Here is a 22,159-nt window from a genome sequence, read left to right on the forward strand (position 1 = left end):
ATATATATTTTTTAATCACACATTCTAATTAAAGTGTGATTGTTTATATATTTTTTAATCACACCTTTTAAATAAAGTGTGATTATATATACACTACTACTTTTTAATCACACTTTTTAAGTAAGTGTGATTATATATATTTTTTTTAATCACACATTCTAATTAAAGTGTGATTATTTATATATTTTTTAATCACACCTTTTTAATTAAAGTGTGATTATATATACATTTCTACTTTTTAATCACGTTTTTTAAGTAAGTGTGATTATATATATTTTTTTTAATCACACATTCTAATTAAAGTGTGATTATTTATATATTTTTTAATCACACCTTTTTAATTCTCTCACTGCCAATCTCCTCATCAATCTCATCCATTCTAATGCTAAAAACAAACGGCACCTTAGGTTTAGGGTTTACGATCGCTCCTAGTAATTGGTTATAAATACATCTTACTTTGACCTAGTTCACACAAACCCTAAACTCTTCTTCTTATTTCTGCAACTAGGTTAACCGTCACTCCACACCTTCTTCGCCCTCTTGACAACTTAGGGTATGCCCTCTTTCTTTCTCACATCTTAAATGATCAGTTTCTAAAGCTGAAACTCAGAACGACGATGTCTTTCATACAAAGATTTCAACTTTATAATTTCACTATATTATGAATTAATTTAGTGAAAGATATTATTTTTTATGTTTCCTACTTTAATTGATACAACTGTTTGATTGTTTTATAATAGATTTTGGATGAGGGAAATCTAATGTTGGCATGAGAATGAGATGATGATCATGATTTTATTTCCCTATTGGTTTGATCATCTATATGATGGCATTTGTATTAGCTCTATCTGATCATTCTCTTTAAATCCAACCATCTTGTTTGTTTATCTTTACATTGTTCTATTTATTCTTAAATGCTCTGTCTTTTAGAATATTATGCAATATTTCTGGCTTTTGCATCATGGACAAATCATGAATTAGGGTGCGAAAGTATGTTTGGGGCCTTATAATTTTAAATTATTTTAAAATTTTCAGTATAGTATTTGATATTTTTCAAATTTTTGGAGATGTGGATCCATCTTTGTTTTGCATCATGACTAATTGTATGAAAAACACCAAACGATTACTTTGTGCATTTTAATATTTGTGAGACGTGCAAAGATTTTATTCTTAAGAAAGTTGCTCGAGAGAATGAGATGATAATTAGATTTGTTTCCCTATTGGTTTGATCACCAGGATGATGGTTTTGTTTCTGGATGGGTAAATTTGATCATTAAATCTTTGGCGGGTTATGCAGATTGAAATTTTTTCTCAACTTATTAGTATTCGTTATCATAATGTGACATTCTTACTTATTTACTATAAGTAAAGGTTTATATTATTTGATGAATTGGTGGTTTCTGGGGGCGTCATTACATAATTAACCCTTTTAGCAGCCCTTCATGGGAATTGCAAGTGCAAAGTCAAATGAAGTATATTTAAGCTTCATGCTTCTTTAATCTGTTACGAAAGTTTTAGATAGTGACTTCATTTGCCCGAGTTTATGTGGCTGCCCTATAATAATCCGACTATATTTGACATTTGTTGGGATCTCTTTGTCATTGTAAGTCAATCATTAATTTAATTTAATTTATTTAATTTAGTATGGTGTGGCTTTTCATCCGAGTTGTTGAATTAATTTGTGTTTTTATTTTTCAGGTTAGAAATTTCTTGGAGAGATGCAAAATATGATCAAAGAATTCAAGGACTTAATTTTTCAAGTTTTTTTTTTTTAATATATGTAAGCACAGTTTAAATTTTTTTATTTAATTCCTTTGTATATACTTTTGAACATATTTAACTTTCATTTATGAAATATATGGCGCTATTCCATTGAATATGTGGTTATGATTCAAAGTATAGTATATAGTGTGTATTACATTCTTGAAATGCGCGTATAAAAATAATATTGATTATTCTTCAAATATGTCGAATCTTTTTAGTAATTAATCACACTTAATAGATGTGATCTAAATGTTATTAATCACATTTAAAAGATGTGATCTAAAGTTTATTATCACAGGCTTTATTAGTTTTTAATCACACTTAAAAGATGTGATCTAAATGTTTTTAATGACACTTAAAAGATGTGATCTAAAGTTTATTATCACAGGTTTTATTAGTTTTTAATCACACTTAAAAAATGTGATCTAAATGTTTTTAATCACACTTAAAAGGTGTGATCTAAATGTTATTAATCACACTTAAAAGGTGTGATCTAAAGTTCATTATCACATGTTTTATTAGTTTTTAATCACACTTAAAAGGTGTGATCTAAATGTTTTTAATCACACTTAAAAGGTGTGATTAAAAATGACCCTTTTTAATCACACTCCCAAAGATTACACTTCAATAAAACTTAAAAGGTATGATCAAATAACAAACATCACACAAAAAAAGTGTGATCTTTATCTGTTTTTGTAGTAGTGACATCAGTGTTTTTTAATGTGAACATTCACATTACTGATGTTTGTTATTTGTTTCAGTACTAGTTGTGTGAGAACACAACCATCTTATAACCCCGCAAACCTAATGCCATTTCGCAGTGTGTGAAGTGGGACCTCACAGCCTTACATACCAACATGAAGTCCATATCTTGGGCGAAGCCTGGTTTAAATGAGGTAAAAGTACAACAAAAAATGTTGTGCCAATTTACATAGTGAGACAAGGAACTATGTAACTAACATAATGTTTCCAACTCCAGGTATATGACGGCGAGCTGATGGCATCCCCAATTAAAGCAAAGATGTACCATCATACCAAATTGAATGTGGAGCCCAAACATGAGGTTTTGTCTAGTGCACTAGCAAAGCAAGATAAAAGCAATGACAATGAAAGCAAAGACAATCAAGGCAGTGACAATAGTGATAGAATTTCTGGCTATGTAATGGACCTAAATGTTGTTAAAGATGACATCAACACCAGCTTTAACAACCCCAATGCTGAGAGAGGTATCATCATAGCACAACCAAGTGAACCGAACATTGTGAATGTACTTATAAAAGAAAACCAAAAGTTTGGGGTCTCGTATGACAATGAGAAGCAAAATACAAACAGTTAGAAGAATCGTGGGAGTTAAGGGCAAGGGTGATCGCTGCACTTGAACCCAAATTATTCGACTGATAGGGCCCATCTAATATGGACATGGAGATTAAGAATTACATGGAGTGGAAAGATATAGAAATTCAGCGGTTGACAAAATTGGTCTTCAACTTGAAATGTGAAAAAACAATTCTTCAAGACCTTTACGATGATCAGTCCATCCACATTATCACGCAAGTCAAAGCACAAAAGGTTCATGACAGCCTTAAGAAGCATCCCATTGCAACACTGAAAGACATTCTCAGCCCACCACCTAGGGTAAAGCGCATCAAGCAGAAGGTAAGGAAAGAGCATTGTTTGGATGAGTTTCAATACCCCGACTTGTCTAGTCAAAAGAAAAGGAAAGAGGGAGCAGAAAAGCAATCCCATGCAGTCCACATTGTACAAGATTTAGACAAACATCCACAAAAAAAGCACCCAACAAAGTACAAGAAGTTAACATTAACCAACAAGCTGAAGGTTTGGGCCAATATGAGCAAACTCAACAAGCAGAAGATCCAAAATTTGCACAAGGACGACGGTGATGAGTAAGTGATCATACATATTCAGATTGAATTTATTTTTATGATGATGTTAAGCTTTACGTATGTACTTAATAGATTAGATCATTTTATAATTGTGCAATGTTAACATTTACATTTTCTGTAATCACAATACACAGGTTGCTTGTGTGGCGAGAGGACTCAAAGACTAGAAACGTGTATTTTGATAACATCATACACATCATCAAGGAAGAATCAATACACAACAATGTATGGCACTCGTAAATGTGTACAAAACATACACACACACACACACACACACACACACACACTGTAAAAACACTAGAAATAATGTACTGCCACCCTTCTGTTTGTGCAGGTGATAGATGCATATGGTGAAATTCTACTCGAACTACAAGGGTTGGTCAACCTAACTTTGGAGGATTCAGCATTCATCTTTACAAGCACATGTTTGGTAACAACTACACTTTTGGTTTGTTTATGTTTGATGTTGATGAGAATGTTCACATGAATATTATTTGATTTGCATGTTCAATAGATGTGAATGTTCATCTCAACATTATATGCTTATATTGTTCACTTAAATGTTAGACAGATGTGAATGTTAACAACAACACAATATGACAAGTGTGAACATTCAAATTGACAGATGTGAACATTCACATCATTCACAGTGAGCATTCATGTATTGGGAAGTTTGAGAAATTAACAGGTGTGAACATTCACATTTGTAATACATCATAAGACTGTTTGACAAAGTAACAGATGTAAACATTCACATCATTCACAATAAACATTGATATGAATACTTGGTACATCATTGTATACCCATTGTGTGCAAAAAGTCATGCAAGAGTACCCCCTCACAAGAGAAACAAACTGATTGATATACATATCAATGACTATCAAGGCCAGAGATACTTCATCTTCCCAATACACCATAACTTTCACTGGACGATTGTTGTGTACGACATCAAAGACAATCTATAGAGGCATTATAACTCGCTACGACCAAGACTCAACTCAACGACAACTTCTACATGTTGTACCCCCATTGATTTAGCAAGCAATAACATGTTTTGAAATTCTTCCTCGTTCTCCAAATCACACCTATTAATCTCAGGTAGCCGACATAACAATGAAATAGAACCAGCAGACAGCTCACCCTATTTTTCACACAAACACTCCACCAAATGTGAATAATACAATGCGCGGGCAACATTTATTACAGTTGTATTGCAATCATATGTGCACACCAACATCATAAAGGCATCCATCTCCTGTAAAAACACAACAATACAACAGTCAATAATAATCGAAACGATATGAAAATTCACATTGTGCAAAATTAAATGCCTATGTGTACAGTTCAACTGCTAAATTCATAATGAAAACTATCACTACCATCTTTACACAACATAAAATATTTTACAATATCAAAATAACACTCCCAAAATAAGGTGACAGTACACAACATGCAAGCAAACCTCCATAACTTCATATTAACAAGATGTGAACATTCACATTGTTACATATACTCTGAATAATCTTGCCCACACAGAGCCTCATTAAGCAAACATCAAAGTAAAATAAGAACATCCACATTCTTCACATAATCTGAATGACCTCCCCTCCACAGGATTACGTAAAATGCATATAATTAAACAAACAGAGCATCTGATCCATATCAATCAAAAAACAGAGCATCTCATCCATCATACAAATCAAAACATAAACTGAACATGTATTCATAACCAAAATGATACTAACCTTAATCATGCAATCCTACACCTGTCTTGTAACTCGAAAAGAACTGATTTCAACTAGTTATACTCTAGAAAATGTTACAACCGAACACCGTCCAATCCGTCATCCTCACTCGAAAATCACCGAACCATACTACAACAGCAACAATGAAACCCTAGCACATCAAAGCCTTGAAACGAGCACGCAAAATAGAAACGTATCTATTTGAATTAGAATGATGATCAAAAGCGTGAAGATAGAAACTACCAAAACAGAATAAACAAAAAAAGAGGCAACGTGGTATGTGTATCAACACAATATATATATATATATATAAGGGAATAATAGTCTAGTTAAAAATATAAAATTAGTAAAATGGATCTCATGGAATAAAAAGAAAAGTATATGAGACTAATCAGGTTATAATAATCCTTTGTGGACCTAATGGGTTATAACAACTCTAAAATGGATTTATCAATAAAAATTCCTTTTTAATGTTTATTTATTTATTTATTAATTGGTTACCATTTTACTTTGATTAGCATTTGGGCCCACACATTGCTTTGATGCTGTTGTTGTTGTTGTTATTGTTGTTGTTATTTATTTTTTAATTTATTTTTTATTTTACTTCGCAATATAAATTTCTATTTTACTTAAAATTGACATTATTTGAGATACACAATTGAAATTGTCATTAGTCTTCTCTAGACCTAAATTGTTATTTGATATTTACATGTTTATCTTTTTTGTGATAATTTTTTTTATTAAAAAAAAAACATAATAGTCATTAATGAGATGGTTTTTTTGAACAAAAAATAAGCCTGATTGACCTTTTAAAAAAATCCATCTATCTATTATATAAGCAAAAGGAAGTTTTTAGTGAGGAGTCTTATGAGAGATTTAATATCTCATACTAATTTTCTTAATTTTAAACAACTAAAAAAATCTTCATTGGCTAACTTCCATTTAACCATATAAAAGTAAAACTCTAATTAGTTTATGATTTATTCAATAATCTAACATCGGAAAAAAAAAAAAGAAAAGAAAGTGGGTTGTTCCATTTATATAAAATAAATCAATATTTTTTAATATTTTTTATTTCTTTGCTTATTTAATATTTTTTAATATATATTTCATTAATATTACAATTTAAAAAATTACTTAAAAATTTATTTAAAAAAGTAAATCAATGATCTATAATTATTGTGAGTGTGACTTACATCCTACTAACTTTAATCAACACCACACACACACACACACACACACACACACTTTCACATTAAGATTTGATATATATTTTTATGATTCATAACATTTTGTACATATTTTTATCTAGAAAATATTATGGATCTCAAATAAATTATCAAATTTTTTACTAAATCTCTCACATGAGGTATGAGACCCACACAAATCACATGTTTATGGGTATGAAAGGTTTGGTAAAAAAATTAATAATTTATTTAGGATGCCTAACATAACTCTTTTTATTTTCTTCTCCAACTAATATTACACTATAGAACAACAACATGAATATAATAAATGTACATAGCAACATAACAAAAACCCTAGAGTAATAATAAAACGATCAATGCTATATGTACTAATTAGTGTACTAATTGATGATATTACATAATTTAAGATATTTTGAGTATTTATAATTTGTATAATGAGTGAACTCAATAATAATATCATAACTAGTGTTGATACGCTAATTAGTACACTAATTATTGCATGTAGTACCACTATAATAAAACAATGATACAAGACTATCCGAATTTAAATTACAAAAATGTTTTGGAGCTTTAAAACATGAGCTCTAAAGGAGCTCTAGGGGTGGGACTCACTCCATTGATATGATGTTTTGATTTTTTTTTATCCTTATCACATCATTAAAACTTTTTTTAGAGTTCAAAATTTAGAATTCTCTAGCATTGTTATTTAAATTAATGCCATTAATTTGTTTTCTTAAGCACATCTCTAGATTGCATCACTGTCAAATTGGACCACTATGAAATTTTAGAGTTCTCTTTGTAAGAGAAGGAAAACTAAGGATTGGTTTGGCATCGGTTAATATAATTAATATTTTTATATTGGGATTTTTTTAGCTTGATTTTTTTTATCCTCGTTTGATTTTTATTTTGGGGCTCTTTTGACTTTTGTGAGAAAAAAAGTATAATGATTATAGGTAAAAAGTAATATTTTGTCTGATTGACTTTTGTATTCAATTTTGTCTTTTTGTGATTATTTAGTCCCAGAAGAAATGCCAAACCAGGGCTAAATAATAACGATCTATTTTGGCAAAAGTTAGTTAAAAGTCAATTTTTAATTTTTTTTAAATCACATTATTTCTTTATTTTTTACACGTTTTTCAAAAAGTACGAAAAAGACACTTTTTTTAATCTACTTTCCAAAATAAACCAACATATATATATATATATATATATATATATATATTAGTATCTACTACTTTAAGAAGGGGTGTCCACCTATGTGCAGTGAGATTGGATTGGCGAAGTTTATAAGTATACAAGGCCTACTTGATGCAATTTATATTTATTTATAAAATTTATTTAATTTTTAATTTTGAGAGTGAGTGTCAAGTTATTTCATATAATTTTTACTTACAGGTTATTAAGTAAAAATAACTTGAGAAAATTGGTGACAAATCTAATTTATGGAGGGTGTAAGACATTAAATTCAATGAATATTTTTTCTTAGTGAGGAGTCCACACTTTGTGAAATAATTTGGTAAAAAATCCTAGAAGATATTTTGTTTCCAATTTTACCCCATTGACTTTTTTTTAAAAAGTATTTGACTTTTCATTAATTATCTGTTCAAATTTATATCTATCTATTTAAATTTTTTGTCTATCTGTTCAAATTTATACCTAAATGTTTAATTTTTTTGACTATCTGTTCAATGTTTCTCCTAAATTTTATCTATTTGTTCAATTTTTTCCCTAAATTCTATTTTACAGTTCAATTTTATATATGTTCAAAAAAAAAAAAAAAACTATTCCGCTCTAGCCAATCTATTTTGATAGTTCAATTCCATATTTATTAATAATCAAACTTAGGTAACAACATTTATCTGTGTTTTTCTTGAAGAAAAGTCTAAAACTTCAAAACTTTAAACCTCAATTGTTCTAATTGAATGACGAACAACAACAAATCATCATCATATGCATCGACAACAACTATATTAGCAAACTGTAACTCTAGATCTTCAATATGTTATATGACTAGCAGAAAAGTTAAATTTCACAAATCCAATAAATAGAAGAAAAAAAAAGTCACACCAAAATGTGCAATTTAAAACAAAAAACCAAAAAGAACAAATTGATAAACGATGATCATAAATCTGAAGATACAAATCTAAAAGAATCTGTCTAACACTAGACACATTTCTAAAACGAATTTCAAGAAATAAAGATGAAAATCTACAAAGATTATAGAGAAAAAAAAAAAAAAACCACCTTAATTGCATCATGAGCAGTTTTAACCATTGACCAAGGCACTTTAGAAATACACACATAATCAAAATGCTTACATATATTACATATATCCATGATTATATGCTTTAGCTACCATTCTATTGCAAATCCCATTTGAAGTTGCTTAACTAATATAGTTGTACGAGCATGGAATAATCTTCTCGCATAATCCTATTGACCAAGTTTGCACTTTTTCAAACGCCGTCGCTTTGCTATCTAAAGACACAAACATGAGCTAGCTGACAGGTGTGTGCTAGAAACCCCTCCGATGCTTAAGCCAACAAGTAGACAATAGATAACAAGCTTTGTGCATTTGAAAATAAGAATTGTGATACCTGTACATAGGTCTTGCTATGAGCTTTTATAGATTTCACCTGGCATCATCCTAGTAGGACTCCAACTCTCTTTATAAGAGTCCTCCTAGGAATCACACTCCCAGTGAAGGGTGTCTATCCTGATAACACCCTACTCACTACCAACCTAGTGAGATGGTTTACACAATCCTAGTAGGACTCTACTTTTTTTAGCAGAGTTCTCCTAGAAGTTTCATGCCCAAGGATAATGCTTATCTTTAAAACACCCTCATCACTGCAAGCCAAATGAGATGGCCACACTCTGTTCGGCTACTGATGCCCAACCAGGATATCCTGCTCTGAACCAGGCCAACACACACACACACACACACACATACTGTGTTTTACCAGGTTGCACATAGTTCAGCCTTTTACCAAGTTTGCACTTCTCCAAATGTTGTCGCTTTACTACTTGAAAACACAAACGTGAGCTAGCCGGTGGGTCTATAGCGACCCCGGTCTTTTCCCATTTGATTATTGTATCCGGACTGTTCCGTAGATTCTGTCATTGTATAATTGTTGTTGTTGTTGTTCCTTATTTTCTCATTTGGAATTATAGGATGTGTTGGGCAGGTTTGTTCAGGTTGGTTGGGTTTAGAAACCAAGTGTTGCTGTCCAGAATTTTGGTTATTCGCTCGAGCGAGGAGTTTGTCGCTCGAGCGAGATGTTGTTTTGGTTCTTCGCTCGAGCCGGGGTTTGGTAGCTCGAGCGAGAGTTTGCGTCTGGGTTGGACCTGTAGCTTTGAATTCTTGGCTCGAGCGAGCTTTTCTTCGCTCGAGCGAGTTAGTTTGTTCTTCGCTCGAGCAATAGTTCCTTCGCTCGAGCGTGAGTCTGGTTTCAGACCTGAGGGTTTGAGTTCTTCGCTCGATCGAGCTTTCTTTCGCTCGAGCGAGCTTTTGGGTTGTTGGCTCGAGCAAGGCTTCCATGGCTCGAGCGTAGATTCTCTGTGTCTGGTCGCTCGAGCGACCAAGTCTTCGCTCGAGCGAGCCTGTCCAGTTTAAATACACAGCAGCGGGATTTGATCAGTCTTTTTCATATTCTTTTGATTCCAAACCCTAGGTTCGACCTCTCTCTTTCCCTACTCACCTTCTCTCTTAGGTTTGATCTGTTTAGAGAGTGTTTCAACCCTAGTTGCTTTATTAAAAAGATAGAGGGAGTCGAGAGCTTTCATTTAATCTGAACATTTGGCAATTTGGAGCATTTTGGTCTTTGGGCACTCATCTCTGTCTTCACCATTTGGGTTGTTTTCTCTGAGGTAGGGATTTCCTACTCCATTTTATAGGTTTTGTTCTAAGTTTTGGTATTTTAATATGTTGGGGATACTTTGGTAAATTTTGGGAAAAACCCTAGTTGTATTATTGAATTAATTTGTATAAGTAATTCATGGAATTGGGAAAAGAGGGTTAAATTCATGGAATTGGGGAATTCATTGATTAAATGGCGTAATTGGGTAATTGATATCATTTATCTATTGAATTGTTTACATAGTTATTTTCAGTTTAGAAATAACTGTTTTGGGCTATCGGTGGAGGATAATCGTGATTGTTGTAGACATTGCATGTGGATTAGGAATAACTGAAACTAATCACATTGGTTAAGTCATAAATTTTGACTGTTGCATTGATAGAAAATACATGTATTGATTGAGCATTGCATTTGCATACATTGTTTTGTGTGTGGGAGGAGATAGGGGATGTACTCCACGGTTTAGGGGAAGATAGGGGATGGACCTCTAAACCGGATTTTGTTTGGGAGGAGATAGGGGATGGACTCCATTAGCATCACTTTTATGTGTGCTTATTTATATAGAAGTGTTTTATTGATACAGCACTAAAATGTGTATCAATCTGGAAGTATGAAGTGTTTTGATTTATTTGAGCTTGAGTCTCATTTGTTTGTTGATATTGGAAGGATGTGAATACGAAATATGTAATTCACTGTTGTAAGTTTGGCCAGGTTCTGAGCCATGTTGATAAAACTGGGAAGTAAAACATATCTTAGACAATAGTGTCACGAGACTGTAAAATGAAGTAATTGATTATCCTGGTTAACCATCTGTTGAATGCTATTGCTTTATTCATTACTTATATGTGGTTTAGTATATTTCTACTGGGCTGTGGCTCACCCTTTATGGGAACATCATTTTCAGGTTCAGGGGATAAGCTACCTCCAAGGACTTAGCTTGGAAGGACTTGGATTCTGAAGACTATTTTTTTTCTGTTGTTTGCTTTTATTTGTTAGTACATGTAAACACTCAAGCCTAGGGCTTTTCTTGTATTGAGTTAGAACTCGTATTTTTGTATCCAAGTGTTGGCTTGGAAAGATGTAAGCCTGTAGGGCATTTTATTCGATTATTTAGTAATACTCTAATGAATGAATTAATAAAATGTCTTCTTTAAATAATGCATGTCAATGATATATAATGGGTTAAATTTGAGGGCGTTACAACTTGGTATCAGAGCGTACCGGGTTTGAATACTTTGGGTACGTGGGAAGTGATTAGTATCACATTGGGTTCGTCTCGTTTGATAGAGACTTAGTGTAATGTTATATGCTTAGGTGATAACATGTTTATGTGATTATGTGGGTATGGAATGTAGTTTCTAGGATGTTGATTGGACCCTTGAGTTTCTAGTAGTCTTGTTGGAAAGGCACTTGATCACTGCTGCTTCCAACCGGAACTATAGTAACGCATTGGGACTATCATTATCCGGGAATGAAATTCGTAGGTGCTTATGTGATTATGTGCTTACGTGGAATGAATTATTGTTGTCCATTGTATTAGGACGCGAGTGTTTAGCTTCGGCACATTTATTAATGCGCTAATGTCTTTGTTTCCTTTATTAGGATGTCAGGACGAGGACGAGGACGCGGTAGGCGTGGTAGGCCGGGTAGGTAGGAGTTGCCTGTGCCAGAAGAGATTCCGGCAGTTCAAGAGGGAATTGGCCAGGCCAATGTGGCCGAGCCAGTAGGCCAGCAGGCTATGGGCGCTCTAGCCCGAGAGATAGCAGGGGCATTCAGGGAGTCAGTAGGCATTCTCAGAGCTGAGAATCAAGCTCAGGCTGTTATTGCGGATGCAGGACCTTCCTTTCTAAAGAGGGAGTTCTTCCGGTCTAATCCGGATGAATTTGTGGGTGATCCTAAAGAGCCACTTAAGGCAGATGAATGGCTCGAACAGACAACGAAGACGTTTGAGATGCTTGGCATCGAAGACGAGGGGTTGAAAGTGACCTTGGCATCTTTCCAGCTGAAGGGGGATGCGGGTCAGTGGTGGAAGTTTACTAAGGGGCGTATAGGAGGTACGTGGGAGGCTTTTGTGAATGCTTTCTAGGAGAAGTTTTTATCTCCGGCAGTCAGGGAGAAGCTGCGAGACCAGTTTTGTCAGCTTAAGCAGGCGAGTTCTTCAGTGGCCGAGTTTGAGGTTGCATTTACTAGTTTGTCCAGGTTTGCACATGAGTTGGTGGCGTCTGAGGAACGCCGTTGTATTGAGTTTGAGAAGAAGTTGAGGCGTGGCCTCAAGCTGAGAGTTGGGGGAACTATGATTCGGGATTATGGGCGTATGGTTGATGCTGCAGCCCATATGGAGATCATGATGCAGGAGGAGGAGGAAGGGCAGAAGGGCTCCAAGAGGAGTCAGGATAGTAAGAGTGATGGTAGGAGACAGAAGGGTTTTAATCCCCAGCAGTCTCAGGGTAGCTTTTCGAGATCGACTTTTCCTGTACCGAGTGCTAGTTCGGGGAAAGGCAGTCAGGGAGACATTACCTGTTTCAAGTGTGGCCAGCTGGGCCACAAGTCTCCAGTTTGTCCTCAGAGGGGAGGAGTGCAGAGAGCAGCATCATCTTCGGCTCGATCTCAGAGCCAGAGCCAGGGTAGAGGTCAGCCACTCTCGTGTTATCAGTGTGGTCAGCCAGGGCACATGAAGATGTATTGCCCACAGTTGGGTGGCACACCTGGTGCATCTGGTTTGAGGCCGATTCAGGGTCAGCAGCCAGCTCAGTCGGGTCAGGCCTCGAGGGCTAATCAGGGGGCTTCATCGTCCCAGACAGTGCAGCAATCTTATGCTCCTAGGGGTGAGCAGGTTGATCAGAGGTCGTCTGGGCGCGTGTACGCTGTTACTGCGCAGGATCTTGTACCGACTCCATCAGTTGTGAGAGGTACCTTCTTGTTTTGCAACTCGGTTGCTAATGTTTTGATTGATACGGGTGCATCTCATTCCTTTGTGTCTGCTGCATTTGCATCTGTTTTGGAATTGGAGTTAGCACAGTTAGCATCTCCTATATGTGTAGTGTCACCTCTTGGGGGTGAATTGATTTTGAAACAAGGTGTTAGGGGTTGTGATATAGAGGTTGATTATCATAGAATCCGATTTTCCTTTGTCGTTATGCCTATGAGGGGTTTCGATGTTATTTTGGGTATGGACTGGTTATCGTCATACCGGGCAGTTATTGATTGCTACCGCCAGAGGGTCACTTGTTGTACCTTGATCGGAGAGTATTTTCATTTTCTGGGGGACCGGGTTGGTGATGTGTTGCCACCGGGGTATGTTCCACGAGGACGGAGTGAGCTTAGTAGTTTACTTGCTAACCTTTCGATTAGTGAGGATGAGGAGACACAGATTGTGTTGCCAAGGGTGGTTTGTGAGTACTCGGACGTCTTTCCTGAGGATCTTGTTGGTTTGCCACCGCATCGGGAGATTGAGTTTTCCATTGACCTAGTGCCAGGCACAACACCGATTTCTATGGCACCTTATCGTTTTGCCCCAGCCGAGTTAGTTGAGTTGAAGATTCAGCTCCAGGAGTTATTAGACAAGGGTTTTATACGTCCTAGTGTTTCGCCGTGGGGAGCACCGGCCCTCTTTGTTAAAAAGAAAGGAGGTGCTTTGAGACTTTGTATAGATTACCGGAAGTTGAATCGGGCTACGGTCAAGAATAAGTACCCTATGCCCCGTATAGATGACCTGTTTGACCAGTTGAAGGGTTCCCGTTGTTTCTCTAAGATAGACTTGAGATCAGGTTACCACCAGTTGAGGGTCAGGGAAGAGGATATTTCGAAGACGGCATTCCGTACGCGGTATGGCCATTATGAGTTTTTGGTGATGCCATTCGGACTCACCAATGCACCGGCAGTCTTTATGGACTTGATGAACCGGATTTTCCGGGAATTCTTGGATCGGTTTGTAGTCGTTTTTGTGGACGACATCCTTATCTATTCGCCTTCTGAGGAGGAGCACGAGGCACACTTGAGGGTGGTGCTTGAGTTACTTAGAGCCCATAGGCTGTATGCCAAGTTTGGGAAGTGTGAGTTCTGGCTGAGAGAAGTCAAATTCTTAGGCCATGTGGTATCCGGTGAAGGAGTGTCTGTTGATACATCCAAGGTAGAGGCAGTGCAGGATTGGGCACAGCCTAAGAGTGTATTTGAGATCCGCAGTTTTTTGGGATTAGCTGGGTATTACCGTCGGTTTGTGAAAGATTTCTCCAGGTTAGCATCACCGTTGACTAGGCTGACTCGGAAGGGAGTCAAATTTGTATGGAGTGAGACTTGTGAAAAGTCGTTTCAGGAGTTGAAAGTTAGACTGACTACCGCTCCAGTATTGGTTATTCTAGAGAGAGGGTTGGGTTATGCAGTCTATTGTGACGCCTCACGAGAGGGTCTGGGTTGTGTGTTAATGCAAGAGGGGAAAGTAGTTGCCTATGGCTCACGTCAGTTGAAAATTCACGAGCAGAATTACCCTACGCATGATCTAGAGTTAGCAGCTGTGATATTTGCCTTGAAGATTTGGAGGCATTATCTTTATGGTGAGAGGTTCGAGGTGTTCTCGGATCATAAGAGTCTGAAGTATTTGTTTACACAGAAAGACTTGAACTTGAGGCAGAGGAGGTGGATGGAATTTATAGAGGATTATGACTTTGAGTTGCATTATCATCCGGGAAAGGCCAATGTGGTGGCCGATGCCCTTAGCAGGAAACCTGTTGGTGACATAGCTAGTATTGCCATCCGAGAATGGGAGATGTTGGGTGCACTTGGGGAGTTTGATTTACTTCTGGGCGAATCCGTTGAGGCTGCGGCCTTGTTTTCTGTTATTGCACAGCCTTCACTTGTGATTCGAGTGTTAGAGGCTCAGAGAGGTGACTTTGAGGTAGAATCTCTCCGTGAGAAGATTTCCGGTGGGAAGGTTGAGAAGGGTTCGACGGTATATTCCGACCTGAGTGTGAGATACCGAGACCGTCTGTTTGTGCCGGAGTCTTGCCGAGAGGAGGTACTCCGAGAGTTTCATCATTCACGCCTTGCGGTGCATCCGGGAGGCACTAAGATGTATCGGGATTTGGGTCGTCAGTTTTGGTGGCGGGGTATGAAGAGAGATGTGGCAGCTTTCGTATCTAAGTGCCTTACTTGCCAGCAAGTGAAGGCCGAGCATCAGAGGCCAGCGGGTTTGTTGCAACCCTTGCCTATTGCCGAGTGGAAGTGGGAGCATGTCACTATGGACTTCATTGTAGGTCTTTCGAGGACTCAGCGGGGTAGTGATGCTATTTGGGTGGTTGTAGACCGGTTGACTAAGTCGGCGCACTTTATTTCTATGCGCGTGAGAGATTCGGTAGATCATCTTGCCGACTTGTATATTCGGGACATAGTGAGATTGCACGGGGTCCCAGTGACGATCGTCTCAGATAGAGATCCTCGTTTTACTGCCAGGTTGTGGCAGAGTTTGCAGAGTGCCTTAGGCACTAAGTTGACCTTTAGCACGGCTTATCATCCTCAGACTGACGGACAGTCCGAGCGTACTATTCAGATACTTGAGGATATGCTTCGGGGTTGTGTTCTAGACTTTAGTGGGTCGTGGGAGAGGCACTTGCCGTTGGTGGAGTTTGCCTACAACAACAGTTTCCAGTCTAGTATCGGTATGGCACCATTTGAGGCCTTGTATGGCCGACTGTGTAGATCTCCTGTGTGTTGGGCCGAGGTGGGTGATGCACCTCTGTTGGGTCCAGAGTTGGTGAGGGAAACGACGGAGAAAGTTGAGCTTATCCGTAAGAGGCTTGTTACAGCACAGAGTCGTCAGAAATCGTATGCCGACCGTAGGAGGAGACCTTTGGTGTTTGAGGTGGGTGATCATGTCTTTCTGAAGATATCACCTAGACGGGGTCTGATGAGGTTTGGGAAGAGTGGGAAGTTGTCCCCTCGGTTCATTGGTCCGTTTGAGATCCTTGAGAGGATTGGCGAGGCTGCTTATCGTTTAGCTTTGCCGCCGCAGTTGTCCGGAGTACATGACGTGTTTCATGTGAGTATGCTTCGGAAGTATGAGCCGGATCCATCACATGTGTTGGATTGGACCGATTTAGTAGTGGATGAGGATGTCTCGAATGAGGAGAGACCGATTCGAGTCTTGGATAGGCGGGATCAAGTTTTGCGAGGCAAGACCATCCCTTTGGTCAAAGTTTTGTGGAAACACCACGTAGTGGAGGAAGCCACTTGGGAACGTGAATTGGAAGTCCGCGAGAAATATCCGGACATGTTTGTTGATTTGTAATCTTATAATTAGATTCTGTTATATTGTTGAACTTAAGAGCTTTACATATGTCTTAAGTTGTAAAACATTGAGTATGTTTTGATAAATGGGTGTATCTTGAAACTTGTTTCATTATAGAAGATTAGTGTAACATTGTATATGTTGATTACATTGTTGGATGTGTTATATATATCATGCAATTGAATATGATATGGAAATTGTTAACATTGAAAGGAATAATGCATAATAGTGGTGCAGGTTGAAATATATGTTGTTTTATATATATTGTGGGATGCCTCTTGATAAAGAGATGAAGTGACCAGTATTGGGTCAAGTTGTTTATTATTGTTATATACTATCTTTGGGTATTGAGAAAAACCTGTTTTCAAATTTGTGCCTAATTTCGGGGACGAAATTCTTTGAAGGGGGGGAGGTTATAGCGACCCCGGTCTTTTCCCATTTGATTATTGTATCCGGACTGTTCCGTAGATTCTGTCATTGTATAATTGTTGTTGTTGTTGTTCCTTATTTTCTCATTTGGAATTATAGGATGTGTTGGGCAGGTTTGTTCAGGTTGGTTGGGTTTAGAAACCAAGTGTTGCTGCCCAGAATTTTGGTTATTCGCTCGAGCGAGGAGTTTGTCGCTCGAGCGAGATGTTGTTTTGGTTCTTCGCTCGAGCCGGGGTTTGGTAGCTCGAGCGAGAGTTTGCGTCTGGGTTGGACCTGTAGCTTTGCATTCTTGGCTCGAGCGAGCTTTTCTTCGCTCGAGCGAGTTAGTTTGTTCTTCGCTCGAGCAATAGTTCCTTCGCTCGAGCGTGAGTCTGGTTTCAGACCTGAGGGTTTGAGTTCTTCGCTCGATCGAGCTTTCTTTCGCTTGAGCGAGCTTTTGGGTTGTTGGCTCGAGCAAGGCTTCCTTGGCTCGAGCGTAGATTCTCTGTGTCTGGTCGCTCGAGCGACCAAGTCTTCGCTCGAGCGAGCCTGTCCAGTTTAAATACACAGCAGCGGGATTTGATCAGGCTTTTTCATAGTCTTTTGATTCCAAACCCTAGGTTCGACCTCTCTCTTTCCCTACTCACCTTCTCTCTTAGGTTTGATCTGTTTAGAGAGTGTTTCAACCCTAGTTGCTTTATTAAAAAGATAGAGGGAGTCGAGAGCTTTCATTTAATCTGAACATTTGGCAATTTGGAGCATTTTGGTCTTTGGGCACTCATCTCTGTCTTCACCATTTGGGTTGTTTTCTCTGAGGTAGGGATTTCCTACTCCATTTTATAGGTTTTGTTCTAAGTTTTGGTATTTTAATATGTTGGGGATACTTTGGTAAATTTTGGGAAAAACCCTAGTTGTATTATTGAATTAATTTGTATAAGTAATTCATGGAATTGGGAAAAGAGGGTTAAATTCATGGAATTGGGGAATTCATTGATTAAATGGCGTAATTGGGTAATTGATATCATTTGTCTATTGAATTGTTTACATAGTTATTTTCAGTTTAGAAATAACTGTTTTGGGCTATCGGTGGAGGATAGTCGTGATTGTTGTAGACATTGCATGTGGATTAGGAATAACTGAAACTAATCACATTGGTTAAGTCATAAATTTTGACTGTTGCATTGATAGAAAATACGTGTATTGATTGAGCATTGCATTTGCATACATTGTTTTGTGTGTGGGAGGAGATAGGGGATGTACTCCACGGTTTAGGGGAAGATAGGGGATGGACCTCTAAACCGGATTTTGTTTGGGAGGAGATAGGGGATGGACTCCATTAGCATCACTTTTATGTGTGCTTATTTATATAGAAGTGTTTTATTGATACAGCACTAAAATGTGTATCAATCTGGAAGTATGAAGTGTTTTGATTTATTTGAGCTTGAGTCTCATTTGTTTGTTGATATTGGAAGGATGTGAATACGATATATGTAATTCACTGTTGTAAGTTTGGCCAGGTTCTGAGCCATGTTGATAAAACTGGGAAGTAAAACGTATCTTAGACAATAGTGTCACGAGACTGTAAAATGAAGTAATTGATTATCCTGGTTAACCATCTGTTGAATGCTATTGCTTTATTCATTACTTATATGTGGTTTAGTATATTTCTACTGGGCTGTGGCTCACCCTTTATGGGAACATCATTTTCAGGTTCAGGGGATAAGCTACCTCCAAGGACTTAGCTTGGAAGGACTTGGATTCTGAAGACTATTTTTTTTTCTGTTGTTTGCTTTTATTTGTTAGTACATGTAAACACTCAAGCCTAGGGCTTTTCTTGTATTGAGTTAGAACTCGTATTTTTGTATCCAAGTGTTGGCTTGGAAAGATGTAAGCCTGTAGGGCATTTTATTCGATTATTTAGTAATACTCTGATGAATGAATTAATAAAATGTCTTCTTTAAATAATGCATGTCAATGATATATAATGGGTTAAATTTGAGGGCGTTACAGTTTATCACTTGGGCATAACACCTTTTTATTTCCAATTTGCAGACTTTGATTAGGTTGGCCAGGCACACCTTCCATTTTGCCCCTGAGCAACTTTTGCTCAACCGAGCCAACCAAAGTCCATATCAACATCGTGCTAGGCCGCCGTGCACTCGTTATTTAACATAGTAAACCTAACACAATGGGCAAATACTGATTTCTAGTGGACTCCCCTGGAGCCATGGCCAAATTTTGTAGAGATTATCATATTCCAGACGATGTCTATCTTTCCTTAGTCGAGCTAGATACCATACCATGGGGCAAGCTAGGCTTTGTTCCTTTCACCGTGGTGTCCATCGTAGAGGGAGGACTTTGATTCCCAGTCCAACCACTAATTTGCGAGTTCCTTAGACAAACCAGACTATGCCCCACTTAACTATCCACTAATACGTATAGGATTATCAACGAGATAGCTGAGCTAAATCGTCACCTTGGTCTCAACCTCGGATTGGCCGAGCTCTTCCACTAATACTCGCTTAGCCAAAATGATGACGGTTGGGTTTATTACCTCAGAATAAGAAAGGGCCGAAAGAAAATCATTAAGCGAACACCAGATAAGGACCTAAACGACGATGATTTTCTCTAGGTATCAGGAAATTTTGAAAACCAGGAAGCCCAGATACAAGGCTATGACATCAACTGGAACAAAGGAACAACTGGTACGATTTAGCTCAGTTTGATTTTCCTTTGCCATATTAACTATCGCGCTAATCCGTGTGATTTTGTCTCTTTCGAAGATTTGAACCAGCTTAAATCAATTACACCTATGCCAATCAAGCCGCGCTACGCTATCGACAACGAGATTGGACCGATCTGCTTGACGTCCAACCGATCTATCGATACAGCGGTAGGAGGAAGACTAAAGTGACCGACTTCTTTTTGGAGTCCTCTTCAGAACTAGACCCTAACCTTCTCCAAATCAACCTAATTCCCCTAACTGAAGAACAAGAGATGGCTAATAAGAGGGCAGTCCGTGCTCTGATCATTGAGAAGGCGTCTGCCTTCACCACTGAAGTACAGACCGAGCTACCCTCAATCGGTTAAGCACGCGACACCGTCATTGCCCTTCCATCCGCCAGAGCTTCGTCATCTCGGCCCAGCAAGCATCCCCGTACCTCGGCCAGTCAGACGCAGCGACTAATAAACGAGGAACAGACCGCGCTGTCTAAGGCCACGCTCCCCGAACAATCACCAGGTGGTCGCCGAGTTACACCGTCTCCTACCTCGGCGTGGACACCATCTGTGTCTTTCAAAGGCCGAGCTATGACTACGGCGGACTCCGTTTGTGCAGAGAAAGACCATTTGCTGGCTTTCAACTTGGCCAAGAGTGTCTGCCTGCCCGCGGATATGGAGCACCATGCACACTTGACCGAGTTAAAGGTAATACGGTCTGCCAACAAATCCCTAATCTTGGTAATCCTGCAGTCCTCACATTTTGGTTTTTTTATCGACTTGTTGCCTGGTTTATCTTACTGTTCATGCTTTGCAGGCCGTACAAAAGAACCAGACAGCCCATCAGCGTGTGCTCAAATTAAGGAGGACGACCAAGACGACCATTGCTGTAACAAACCGAAAATTTAAGTTGTCCCTTAAATTTTATATTTGTATTATTTAATTATAAATGAGAAAAATCCTAAATGTTTAATTAAAAATTCCATAAGAGTAAAATAAAAATATTGAATATTATGGATATGAGATAAAGTGTAATTAAATTAAGGATTATATATTATCAAAATAAAAAGGATATATAATTAGTCTAAAATTTGGGCCATGGTAGAATTGATCCTAAAGTTAAGTATTTTATATAAATATGAATTATTAAATAAGTATGAATTAATGGCAAGTGAATGGGACTTAGATACATGGGCAGCCTTGTGGTTTGCTGCCCACGGTTGCCTTTTCATAAATTGGAGGTTTTGACTCAGGATTTCTAAGAGGAAGGAGAAGGGAAAGAAACTAAGAAAAGGAAAAAAAAAATAATGGAAGTTGAAAGGGTCTTTGGTAGTGGAAAGAAAGAGTGATGTATTAAAATTAAGGTGAGTTATATTATACCTTGAGTTATCATTATATGTTTTACGTATGTTTTTAGTTATCATAATTTATTTTATGTAAATTGTGTTTTATAAATTATATTAGCATTTTTAATTTATGAACCTTATTTTATATGATAAAGAAAATCCATGGACATAACTATTTATTAAAATGTGTTTTAAGTAATTATATAAGTACCACTACAGAGGTCCCATGCCTTGGGGGACTGAAATAACCATTGGCCTCTGTTTAATTACTTTGTGAACCTTTGTCTATCGTGGATCCATTGACACTCTAATTTCTGGTGTGGAGCAAAGTGCTGTATAAAGCAAAGTGCTACACTACTGTGAGAGCCACATCTAGAGTTCGTACAAGCCACCTCTTGAGTCCATATATCTGTTCTATTTTGTACTGTGGTTATGATTTCTAGGTGCGGAGCAAAGTGTTGTACAGAGCTAAGTGCTACACTATGGTGGGAGCCACCTCTAGAGTTCGTACGAGCCACCATTTACATCCTACATCTATTTTGTTCCGTTCTATACCATGGTTATGATTATTTTGTTTATCTATTATGTGTCAAATGATTTTTGTATTCTATATTCTATATTTTAATATCAAGCTTTGTTTAGCCAATAATTATCCATGGTGAATTTTATGCCCTTATGCTCTTAGCATAATATTTCTCACTCTGCCATGTGTTTGTACTTGTTTACCACTTTCAGGTGACATGTCAGGGTCAATGCGTGGGGTAGGCACAAAGCAATTTGTAGACATAGTTCAGCTCTAACAATGTACTTAAATAGAAGCTCCAATGATTATTTTAGTACCCTTACTTAAATATTTTTTTACTCGCATTAAGTAATTTGTTTAAGAATTGATCGGAGGTAACTTCAGTTACTAGCTATCACGATG

At 37.5% G+C, this 22,159-nt stretch overlaps 1 non-coding gene and 1 pseudogene across 1 annotated transcript; both read left to right on the forward strand.

Moving 5' to 3' along the window:
• Positions 1-773: 773 nt before the first annotated feature.
• LOC145823156 (small nucleolar RNA Z102/R77) lies at positions 774-858 on the forward strand (annotated as a pseudogene).
• Positions 859-1,189: 331 nt separating this feature from the next.
• Positions 1,190-1,276, forward strand: LOC114280070 (small nucleolar RNA Z102/R77). Its single transcript, XR_003635470.2, has one exon. It is a non-coding gene; the product is annotated as a small nucleolar RNA Z102/R77 (small nucleolar RNA).
• The last annotated feature ends 20,883 nt before the right edge of the window (positions 1,277-22,159 follow it).

The sequence above is a fragment of the Camellia sinensis genome, chromosome 3 (genome assembly GCF_055761805.1).
Source record: "Camellia sinensis isolate YWXY chromosome 3, ASM5576180v1, whole genome shotgun sequence".
Taxonomy (NCBI): Eukaryota; Viridiplantae; Streptophyta; class Magnoliopsida; order Ericales; family Theaceae; genus Camellia; species Camellia sinensis.